This window comes from Notolepis coatsorum, assembly GCF_963971535.1.
Source record: "Notolepis coatsorum genome assembly, chromosome: 3".
In the NCBI taxonomy this organism is placed as follows: domain Eukaryota; kingdom Metazoa; phylum Chordata; class Actinopteri; order Aulopiformes; family Paralepididae; genus Notolepis; species Notolepis coatsorum.
This window is the reverse complement of record NC_140167.1, coordinates 194,655,994-194,667,806: the sequence shown is the minus strand read 5'-3', so window position 1 is coordinate 194,667,806 and position 11,813 is coordinate 194,655,994. Positions and strand designations below refer to the sequence as shown.

The 11,813-nt window shown below is 46.0% G+C and overlaps 1 pseudogene across 1 annotated transcript; it reads right to left on the bottom strand.

Moving 5' to 3' along the window:
• Nucleotides 1–9,636: 9,636 nt before the first annotated feature.
• LOC311226215 (heat shock 70 kDa protein-like) lies at nt 9,637–11,595 on the bottom strand (annotated as a pseudogene). Its single transcript has one exon. The product of its transcript is annotated as a heat shock 70 kDa protein-like (transcript).
• Nucleotides 11,596–11,813: the final 218 nt, after the last annotated feature.

Here is an 11,813-nt window from a genome sequence, read left to right as displayed (position 1 = left end):
AACAGACCAAACAGGCCATTCTGGGATACAACACCCAATCTAAAGGCTAAACCATTTTAGTTTAGAACTAAAATAGGAAGAAATGGATCAATTCAAAAGATAAAAGTAAACTGTCACACAAAATCACCTTAGATTATAGGTTTAGCGAGCATGAATAGTTGACAACAAGTTAACCAAATAAAAAGACATAGTTTGTAAATTAAAGTTAAAGCTAAAACAAGGTTAAAGATTACTTTGAAATAGGAATACAAACAGTAGGATGTAACATTAAATAAGGCAATTTCATAAGTTACATGTAGGCATAACTCTTAAAACTATTAGGAAACGGTAGTCAAAATAAAGAATAACTCTTAAATAATAAGGATAAGAGAACCATGACACAGGACTCCTTATCGGTTAATCAAGAAGCCAGTATACTATTTCTGTTGAAGGACGTATGCTATTCTCTGTGCACAGAGAGAAGAACTGCAAGGATTTCCAAATAAGGTAATGAAAATACTAGAATAGGCTGTAGAAAGTAGGGGTTCTCCCCGTTATACACTGTGTCAGGGTCACTTTGTAACGCTGTCTCGCAAGAACCAGATGACGTGTCACTCACAAAAGGAATTCCTGCTAGAAGGAACTTGGCCAATAGGAAAGCACGATCTCTGGAGTGACGTCACATGACAGGCAGGGAAAAGGGTTTTTCTCTCTTCTTAAATTGCAGGACTGGTGAACAAAGGAGACTCGAGCGCTCAGAGCCGGAGACGCACAGAGCCACGGACACAGACGATCGCATCATAGCAGGGATCCACCGAGCCGAGACGAAATCAAGCGCTCCCAAACTGAGAAGACCACAGGTTGCCTTTGCAACCTGCACCACCACCGGAGAAACAAGTCTGACCGGCATCCGCCGATCAGAACGGGACCAACTGCCACACCAAAGAGATGATTAGATAGAAGAAGCAGATCCTGTATTTGTTTGATTCATAGATGTGTTTATTAAGAATGGAATAAACACCCCAGCTTTTTGATTCAAACCACCTCGTCTGCGCTTCCTTCCTACAACCGAACTACATTGAAATGCAAACGATGGAGAGTAGAAGGGTACAAACTATACGATCACAGAGACTAGAATGAATGAAAGACACTTCACAGGTAACCCTGTTAATATGTGAACACACTGTTCATTGTCATTACAGGCTGAGAAAAGAATTCATTCCTTAATCACATGTCACTAAGCATAGCTTTATAGGTTAAATAACCCCCTTAGTTGTGAGTTCATGTTACATGAACACACATGTTCTCATCACAACTAACCAGATCATTTTTACACATGTAAACAACAACCCGATTTCTATGGAGAGAGAAGCTATACCAGTGACATGACAATTCACACACAACACGCGCTGTATCCTCAATGTATTGCAGCAACACACGTTTTGGAAAACATCGTTATTACAAAACATTTAGAAGGGAAGGAAAGAAGAAGTGTTTAAGGTCCGGTCGGGACCTTCCTACCCTGAGCGCCGGCCAAGAGAACTGCAATCTGGCTAACAGGGCACCGAAGTTGAACACAGCATCCCTGTGTTGACGACGAGGGTAACGTCGTTGCGCCACCCAACCGCTACGTTTCTCCATGTTTGACGCAGTCCTCGCTGGCAGGGCTCCGGTGTAGGTTCGACTAACATCCTCTGTCAAAGATGACGTCGTAGTCAGAGTGTTTAAGGCATGTTATAGTCATAGAAAACGTTCAACAGTGTAGCATTAAGCTAACAGCCGTTCGACCGATAGCAACAAGCTAACGTTTACTAGACTGCTAACACAGCGGGCTAGCGTCGCAGCTAACAGCTGACTGGCTAACACAGTAGTCCACAACTAGCACGCAAGCTAAGCAGCTATCACCTGAACTGTACACAATGACATAACAAGCCACACTTCAGACAGGCCGCTGTCCAAGTCCCTCCCCTAAGAGGGAAAAGAAAAAGAATGTCAGAACACAGTTTTTAACGGTGATCCAGACATGCAGCGGGGCCAGCACAGTTCCCATTTCGGGCTGCAGCCGACTTTGAGCATGGAACTCCCGATAAAGAAGATCCTATGCCCACATTTCCTCGTTAGGGTATACTTTCATTTGTATATGAAAGATGGGGCCTGCACGGGACAGAGAAGCATCCGCTCGAGAATCCTGGGATCACCAGGTCCTGGTCGGGGCCCACTAGATTGACCATCATGGGCGTCAGACCAAGATCGTCCGACCGCCGTTTAAGCCGAGCAGAGGACCCCAGCCTGAAGTCGGTGTTTCGTAAATTGTCAGCTAACCCCCACAGCATCAACAACAACCAGAGCTCGCAAGCAAAACAGTACGTACCCAACCTGGAAACAACCGCTTCTCACAACAGTCGGTGCTTCCCACAGTCCAGCTGTGTGGCCGGAGGGCAACCCCATCCAGCCGCAGCAAGGAGGACTGTAGCTGGGGAGCATGTCAGCGGCGTGAGCTCCTAATACGAAAAAGCCGTTGAAGGTCGGAATGACCATCATCTTCCAGACACTCCAGTAACGAAGACAATATCGCCGTATTTTCTCGAAAATAGTGAGAGAGAAAATAAAGATATGATGTCAACGTATCTTCTTTTGTTTTCCAACTTTCTTCTACTAACAACCTCGTCAAGTGGGGATCTACCGAAGGCACTTCCTTGTGGTGAAAGTGAAGAAGGAGGCGAGTAGGTGACCACACTCCTGCTTATGAAGGTAAGCGGATGGGGGTGTGGCCAGACGAATGTTGGGATGTAAAGGTACATGGTGGAATTTTTTATTCAGTGCTCGTGCACAAAGTGAAGTACAGTGCAACTGGTGCTGAGCGAAGCCATAACGAAACAGAACTGTCATGCATTGATCAAACATACTTTTGTCCGCTGAAGGGGAAACCATCGTTTTATCACACATTCTCGTTGTCTTTTACATGTTTTCCATTGGTTATGATTTTTTGTGAATCTTTCTTTTGCTACTTTTGTATCACGAAAGAGAAGACTCTATTTAACTCTATTTATTTAGAATGTGTGTTCACGTTTGTAACCAAAATGAGAACAGAATACATATGAGAATACATTATAGAAGAATAACCAATAATCACTGCACTTTGTTCTACAACAGATCGTTAATTTTACCCCCCAAACAAAGGTCTATTGTTCATTTACGGAGGTTTATAAGTATACACTCCAACTCACACTTATTAAGATTGTAGTGGGCAAAAAAAACTAAAGTGTGACCAAATACCTTGACGTGGAATGAACCGTAGAGTCTCTATAGTATAGGCGTCAGTCGCCATCTCCAGTGGGTCTAATCGCACCAGCTTCTACTGCTGATCAAGAATGTCAAACTGCTTTTCTAAGACCAACAGCAGGTGCTTCTCATGTCACCTCTTAGCTTGGCATAGGTCTAAAAAAGAAAAGGTCCACTACTGTGCTCTCGAAAAGACAGTGAACAGCGGTTAAGCTGCATCCCACAATTCTTCAATACAGCACTGTTTGTATTACTAAACAGGTTTTGGAGAATGTTTTTTTTGTATGAAGAACAAAAAAAGATGTTCATCTGTTGACTTTTTGCCAGCCTATCTGTAGCGAATGAAGGCAAAGCACTGTATTGTCATTCTGCTTGTAATAAAGAAACAATAAAATCGCTTGATTGTCCTTTGCCTTTGAATTTGTCTTTATTGACAGGCGCAGGTATTTAAAATTGGTAGGCTAATGGGTAAGATCCTTGTTCGTTTTTCTTTGTGTGACATCTATTGGTGATAAGCATAGGCCCTTTTCACAGCAGCCATTTTGACATGTCACCGCAGGGTAAACACAGGTGTATTCAATCATATATATTAATAATAATAATAATAATAAATTATGGTCCTGTTCCATTTAGGTGTACCACTACCAGGGCCCTTGTATGGTGCATGCTGTCTCACTGGAATGGCTGTGACACACCTGAGTTTTTTACCCTGTGGTGACATGTCAAAATGGCCGCTGTGAAAAGGGCTTATTGCAGTTTTCTTGCACCACATTTATGGCCAGCCAGGGGCTTCTTCCGGCACGTTATATAGGCTTGGCGGCACGCTAGGGGCTTTGGCTCCGAGCCTGCAGTTACACCCTACTCTTCAGATTACAGTGCATTACAGTCAGCGGTGTCATGAACTACACAGGTTTCTCCACAGAAAGAGGACGCGACCCTGGTCAGACGCCTCTGGTTTTAGCTCCGCAACGATGTACTCACTTTTAGCTATTATGTTTGTTTTTGCTACTTTTTTATTTAAAGCAACACTGGCGGGTACGTCATACGACCGTCAGACACTTATGGACCTGAACCCCGGGCTCAAAGAGGAGTTTGGAGACACTTTAGACCTAGAATGGCCAGCAGAAATCAGACGGGAGAATGGTGGCAAAGAAAAGAACAAAGGCGACGGCAGGAGGAGACACAGAGGGAGACGAGGAGGTATCAGATTGAGACTAAAAAGAGCTGCTTACCGCCCAGCAATTCCATCCATCTTTCTGGCGAATGCCCGTTCGTTGGAGGGTAGGATGGATGACCTGAGAGCGCGGGTCCGGTTCCAACGGGAGATGAGAGACATCAACATTATATGTCTCACAGAGACATGGCTCACGTCGACGACCCCAGACAAAAGCGTCTCTCCCTCGGATGCCTTCACAGTCTTACGTGCAGATCGCAACGCTGGCTCAGGAAAGACCATCGGCGGCGGAGTCTGCCTCATCACGAACAATTCCTGGGTTAATCCCGAGGGGGTGCAGGTCCTCTCAAACTCGTGTTCGCCGGACTTGGAACATCTTTCTATCCTATGTCGTCCGTTTCACCTCCCGAGGGAGTTCACAGCAGTCGTCATGACTGCCGTGTATATTCCCCCACACGCGAATACGGGCAAAGCGCTGGGCGAACTACACGATCATCTCAACAGACACCAGATCAAACACCCAGACGCAGCGATGGTAGTGGCCGGCGATTTCAACCAGGCCAACCTGAAGAAAGTGATGCCGTCCTTTTTCCAGCACATCGCTTGCTCCACCAGAGGGAAGAACACACTCGACCACTGCTATTCCCCGTTCAAAGCGGGTTACAAGGCAGTAGCCGCTCCGCCATTAACGGGGTCCACAAGCTCGAGCGATCATGACTCCATCTTGCTATTTCCGGCATATCAACAGAGATCACGTGACACCGTCGTGTCACGTGAGACAAAGAAGTGGCCCGACGAATCAGAGGCCACGCTCAAGGACGTGCTTGCAGACACGGATTGGGATATGTTCATAGGAAGCGCCAGTGACGTCAGTGAACTAGCAGACACAGTGGTGTGCTACATAACAACAATAGCTGATGGTATTGTCCTCAGGAAAACGGTGCGGATTTTCCCAAACCAGAAACCGTGGGTGGATAGCACTATTAGAGCAGCTCTGAACTCTCGTACCACCGCCTACAACCTGGGTAGAGAGTCAGGAAACATGGAGGAGTATAAGGCTTCAGTCTATACTCTACGCAAAGCTGTCAAACTTGCTAAGAGGACATATGCTGATAAACTGGAGACACAAATGGCACAAAACGACACAAGAGGATTATGGCAGGGACTGAAGACAATAACTGACTATAAAGTCAGAGCCCCCTCAATGGGGAGCGACGACGCCTCCCTCGCGGACAAGCTCAACACCTTCTACGCTCGGTTTGGTGTAGACAGTGGCGCTGCTGGCTCTCCGGCTAGTGACGTCACTGGCGCGCCGGCTGTTGTGGAGGGGGGGGGGGCAACCGCGAGGGGGGGGGGACGCTCTCTCGTTGTCGGAACACAGTGTGAGAAGAGCATTTATGCTGGTGAACACCAGGAAGGCTGCTGGCCCAGATGGCATAACAGGACATATACTCAAGACCTGTGCCAACCAGCTGGCCCCTGTGTTCACCGCCATATTTAATCAATCACTGGCGGAGTCAGTGGTCCCTGCCTGCTTCAAGATGTCTACCATCATCCCTGTGCCGAAGAAACCCTCCCCAGCATGTCCAAATGACTACAGACCGGTGGCACTCACCTCTGTGGTCATGAAATGTTTCGAGAGGCTGGTCAAGGACCACATTTGTGCCTCCCTCCCCAGTGATATGGACCCTATGCAATTTGCATACAGGACAAACAGGTCCACCGACGACGCGGTCTCCCAGGTACTGCACAGCACCCTCTCGCACCTTGACCGTCAGAAGGGGGGCTATGTGAGACTGTTGTTCATTGACTACAGCTCAGCGTTCAACACCATAGTCCCCACCAGACTGGTGGACAAGCTGATCGAGCTAGGTCTGAGCTCCGCCCTGAGCGCCTGGGTACTGGACTTTCTGAGCGAAAGACCCCAGGCGGTCAGGGTGGGGGGTCAGACCTCCAACACCATCACCCTGAGCATCGGGTCCCCCCAGGGCTGTGTTCTGAGCCCCCTGCTGTACTCACTCTACACACACGACTGTGTGGCCAAGTTCAGCTCCAACTCCATAGTGAAGTTCGCAGATGACACGGTGGTGGTGGGGCTGATCTCGGACAACGACGAGAAGGCCTACCGGGAGGAGGTTGAGGTACTGGAACGCTGGTGCCAGGACAACAGCCTGCTCCTGAACATTGGCAAAACCAAGGAACTGATCGTGGATTATAGGAGAGGACAGCAGGAGACACACACACCACTGATGATAAACGGGGCTACCGTGGACAGGGTGAGCAGCTTCAAGTACCTAGGGGTCCACATCTCAGAGGACCTGACATGGTCAACACACATAGACACAGTAGTAAAGAAGGCGAAACAGCGTCTCTACCACCTGAGACAGTTAAGGAAGTTCAGAGTATCGGGGAAGATACTCCAGTCCTTCTACTCAGGAGCTGTAGAGAGCATCCTGACCGGAAACATCACTGCCTGGTATGGAAACAGCACGGCACAGGACAAGAAGGCCCTACAGAAAGTGGTGCGCTCAGCCGAGCGTACCACGGGTATTGCACTACCCCCCCTGCAGGTTCTATACAACAAGAGGTGCAAATCCAGAGCCTGCAGGATAATGAAAGACCCTCACCACCCCAATAACAGCCTGTTTCAGCTGCTGAGGTCAGGCAGACGCCTGCGAACCCCAGCTACTAGGACAGAGCGGCTTAGGCTCAGCTTCTTCCCCCAGGCCATCAGAGCCATGAACAATGAACATTGAGTGCTCAGAACATTGAACTGTCCACACACAAGCACACACAAGCACACATGAACACACACACGACACGCACACTGTGCACGCTCACACACGAGCAGCCACCTAACACTTTAACATGAGCGGGCACACACTCATGTCGCACACACGCACACTTATGGCCAAAGGAAAGGACACTTTAAATTAGAATAACAGGAACAGTGTATTGCACTACCAAAGCTAACTAGCATGTCACACATGCTCTGTAAATAACTATGTACAGATACCGAGATGTCACTCCATGTTACCTGCTACCTGTTACTGCACAATGTTGTTTTCTTCTTTTGATTCTATTATATGTACCACTGTATTGCACATCGTTGCGGGCAAGACCACCCGCATTTCATTGTATACCTGTATGCCGTGACAATTAAAACTCTTGACTTGACTTGACTTGACAGGGTGGGGTCAAATGATCAGAGTAGCCTTGCCTGAAGTTAATTGACCAAAGTAGGCTTGCCTGAAGCCAGGGACCTGGCACAATTATGGCGAATGCGCTTACCGTCTTCTCCAGGGTCAGACAACTCTGAACTCTGACTCCATTGCCTATTGTTACCCATACTGTACGACTCTGAACTCTGTTGCCTACTCAATTTATACCTACAGTACCTAGTGCTTTCACGGTCTACAACTGCCCTACAACCTACATCATAATAATCTTAACTACCCACCACACTAGTCTACCCATACTCTGTATGATAGCATGCACAACAGTGCTATATATACACCGCATATATACATTATATTTACCACATATATATATATATACATATCCATATCTGTCTGAATATACCTGCATATAATCCTCCTATATACCTATTTATACACTGGCATATAACTGTATAATAGCATGTAATAATGCTGCACAGTATATACATATATATTTATTCTTACTGTATATATATCTATCGACCCGTCTGTACATAATACTTTTGCATATCTGTAGATAGATACTATATCTACATATCCCTTATACTCTTACTAGTTACACTGCTGGCCAGTATTACGACCATAGACTTTATGCCTGTATCACTCTACATATTGGTTGTATATGTACATATACACACATCTGATTAGCACTAATTTATATATTTTATACCAAGTTTAATCACCTGTACATTCTGTATTACTATTGCACTTTACCATTACATTTGCACATTGGTTGGATGCCAAACTTATTTTCATTGTACTGTACTTGTGCTGTATAATGACAATACATTTGAATCTAATATAGAAAATAGATACCAATATTCTCTGTGTGTTCAGTAGAAAGATATCCCGACTGCAAGCTTATAATATCCATATATCAACTTCCATTAATTTGTGCTAAACTAGGCTAACTTGCAGCTGGATAGCTTTCTACTAGGGATGTCCGATATTATCGGCCGACCGATATTATCGGCCGATATCGGCAGTAAAATGTGATATCGGAAAATATCGGTATCGGTTTAAAAAAAGAAAAAAACAATAACAATATTTGTTATATATATATCCAGTGAAATGATTAGTTACCTGAAATTATTCCGTTTTTTGGGGTGGGAAACCCTGCATATATCGGTATCGGTTGATATCGGTTGATATCGGTATCGGAAATTAAGAGTTGGACAATATCGGAATATCGGTATCGGTAAAAAAGCCAATATCGAGCATCCCTACTTTCTACTGAATGCAGAGGGGAAATTGGTATCCATCTTCTAGTCTAGTCAGATTCTGGATTTCCCATAATGTTGAAGTGTTTCTTTAATATCAGTGAAACATTTGTTGTATTTTTGTCTATGCATTTGATTTGAAATGAGACAAAGACTGAGGCTCAAGTGGCGATTTTAACATTTATTTTGACAATATTTACATCCATATCAAGTGAACTGTGTAGGAATTGTAGTTTTTATATATGGTTCCACTTTAGGGGACCAAAAGTAATTGTACAAAAAAAAATTACATGCTCTTTAATAAAGTGTATAGTATATTTGAAAAGTGTAAAGTGGACTCCATCAGCATACTCGAACACAGCTGACATTATTTTGTCCAGTACCTTAGGATCCAAATCACCAGATAGATGCAATTTCAGTGACTTTTGTTCATTATGGTTTGTAGTTCCAAAACAATATATATTTTTTTAACTCTTTTTTTGAAAATTGGCACAGGTTTCAGCTTTCTTTATTGAGAGCCCATACTTTTGGCACCAATGTGTTCTTAATGGATGTCAATAGGGAAATTGGGACATGAAAAAGCCACTGAAATTGCACCCATCTGTACTTTCACTTACAATGACAGGAGGGCTATACGCTTTGAACATAAAAACACGGAAATTAAAATGTCAGGAATGTGAATGTGATTTTATTGCAAATGTCCAGCAACGGACGTATTAAAACAATAAGTACAATCATATAAATGACATGGATCATAGGCAAGTTTTCATAAGAGTTCATTTACACTTTAGTCAACCTCCTCAATGGTTGGTCCCTGGGTGTCGGCTGAGCTGGCTGAGCTGGCTCGTGCCTGATCTCCAAACCCCCCTGCAGGCATTCCTCCCTGATACAACTTGGTGATGATGGAGTTGCACACTTTCTCCAGCTCTTTCAGTTGATGTTGGTACTCCTCTTTTTCAGCCAACTGGTTGCTCTCCAGCCAGGCTATGGCCTGATCACACTTGTCAATAACAATCTTCTGGTCCTCCTCACTGATTTTCCCCTTGATGTTCTCATCCTCCACGCTGCTCTTCATGTTGAAGGCGTAGGATTCCACAGAGTTCTTGCCGGCGATCTTCTCTCTCTGCGACTCATCCTCGGCTTTGTATTTGTCTGCATCCTGCACCATCCTCTCAATCTCTTCTTTGCTGAGCCTGCCCTTATCGTTGGTGATGGTGATTTTGTTTTCTTTGCCGGTGCTCTTGTCCGCCGCGGACACGTTCAAAATGCTGTTGGCGTCGATGTCAAACGTGACCTCAATCTGAGGAACCCCTCTCGGAGCGGGTGGGATTCCTGAGAGCTCAAACTTGCCCAGCACATTGTTGTCCTTGGTCATGGCTCTTTCCCCTTCGCACACCTGGATTAGAACCCCGGGCTGGTTGTCAGAGTAGGTGGTGAAGGTCTGGGTTTGTTTAGTGGGGATGGTCGTGTTGCGCTTAATGAGGGCCGTCATGACTCCTCCAGCGGTCTCAATACTGAGGGACAGAGGAGCCACGTCCAGCAGCAGCAGGTCCTGGACGTTGGCAGAGGTGTCGCCGGTGAGAATAGCAGCCTGGACGGCAGCACTATGGCCACCGCTTCATCTGGGTTGATGCTCTTGTTCAGCTCCCTGCTGTGGAATAGATCCTGCAGGAGTTTCTGGACTTTGGGAATTCGGGTTGAGCCTCCAACCAGGACAATGTCATGGATCTGTGCCTTGTCCATCTTGGCATCCCTCAGAGATTTCTCCACGGGTTCTAATGTTCCCCTGAAGAGGTCAGAGCACATCTCCTCAAAGTGAGCCCTAGTGATGGAAGTGTAGAAGTCCATGCCCTCTGAGAGAATCAATCTCAATGCTGGCCTGGGTGCTGGAGGACAAGGTCCTCTTGGCCCTCTCACAAGCTGTGCGCAGCCTTCTCAAGGCTCTCTTGTTTTGGCTGATGTCCTTCTTGTTTTTCCTCTTAAACTCCTCCACAAAGTGGTTGACCATGCGGTTGTCAAAGTCCTCTCCACCCAGGTGGGTGTCTCCAGCTGTGGCCTTCACCTCAAAGATACCGTCCTCAATCGTCAGAATGGACACATCGAATGTCCCCCCGCCCAGGTCAAATATCAGGACATTGCGTTCTCCTGAATTGCCTTTGTCCATACCATAAGCGATGGCAGCTGCTGTTGGCTCATTGATTATTCTCAGTACATTCAGCCCTGCAATTACACCGGCGTCCTTAGTGGCCTGCCTCTGGGAGTCGTTGAAGTAAGCTGGAACCGTGACGACCGTTTTGGACACCTTCTGCCCAAGGTAGGCCTCCGCAATCTCTTTCATCTTTACCAGGACCATGGAAGAGATCTCCTCAGGGTAGAAGGATTTGTTCTCCCCCTTGTATTCCACCTCAACTTTGGGCTTTCCTCCATCACTCACCACCTTAAAGGGCCAATGCTTCATGTCGGACTGCACCACAGGGTCATCAATCTTTCGGCCAATCAGTCGCTTGGCATCAAACACAGTGTTGATGGGGTTCATGGCCACCTGGTTTTTGGCCGCATCTCCAATGAGCCTCTCAGTGTCTGTAAAGGCCACATAGCTGGGGGTCGTCCTGTTGCCCTGGTCGTTGGCAATTATTTCTACTTTTCCATGCTGGAAAACACCCACGCAGGAGTAGGTGGTGCCCAGGTCAATACCAATAGCCACAACTTTAGCTGCAGACATCTTGGTTGTTCACAGTTTGGTGCCTATAAATAAAGGGAGAGGATTAAAACCTGATACACAGTTGGTCATTACATAATCCTGTTAAGAGCATAAATGTTTGATGAATAGAAATAGGGACATATTGTATCTTACATTTTGTCTGGTGATGTCTGTAGACATCTGTATAATGTATTTAGTCATGTGAACTGAACTGCTAGGACACGTAGCTTTTCCCTCGC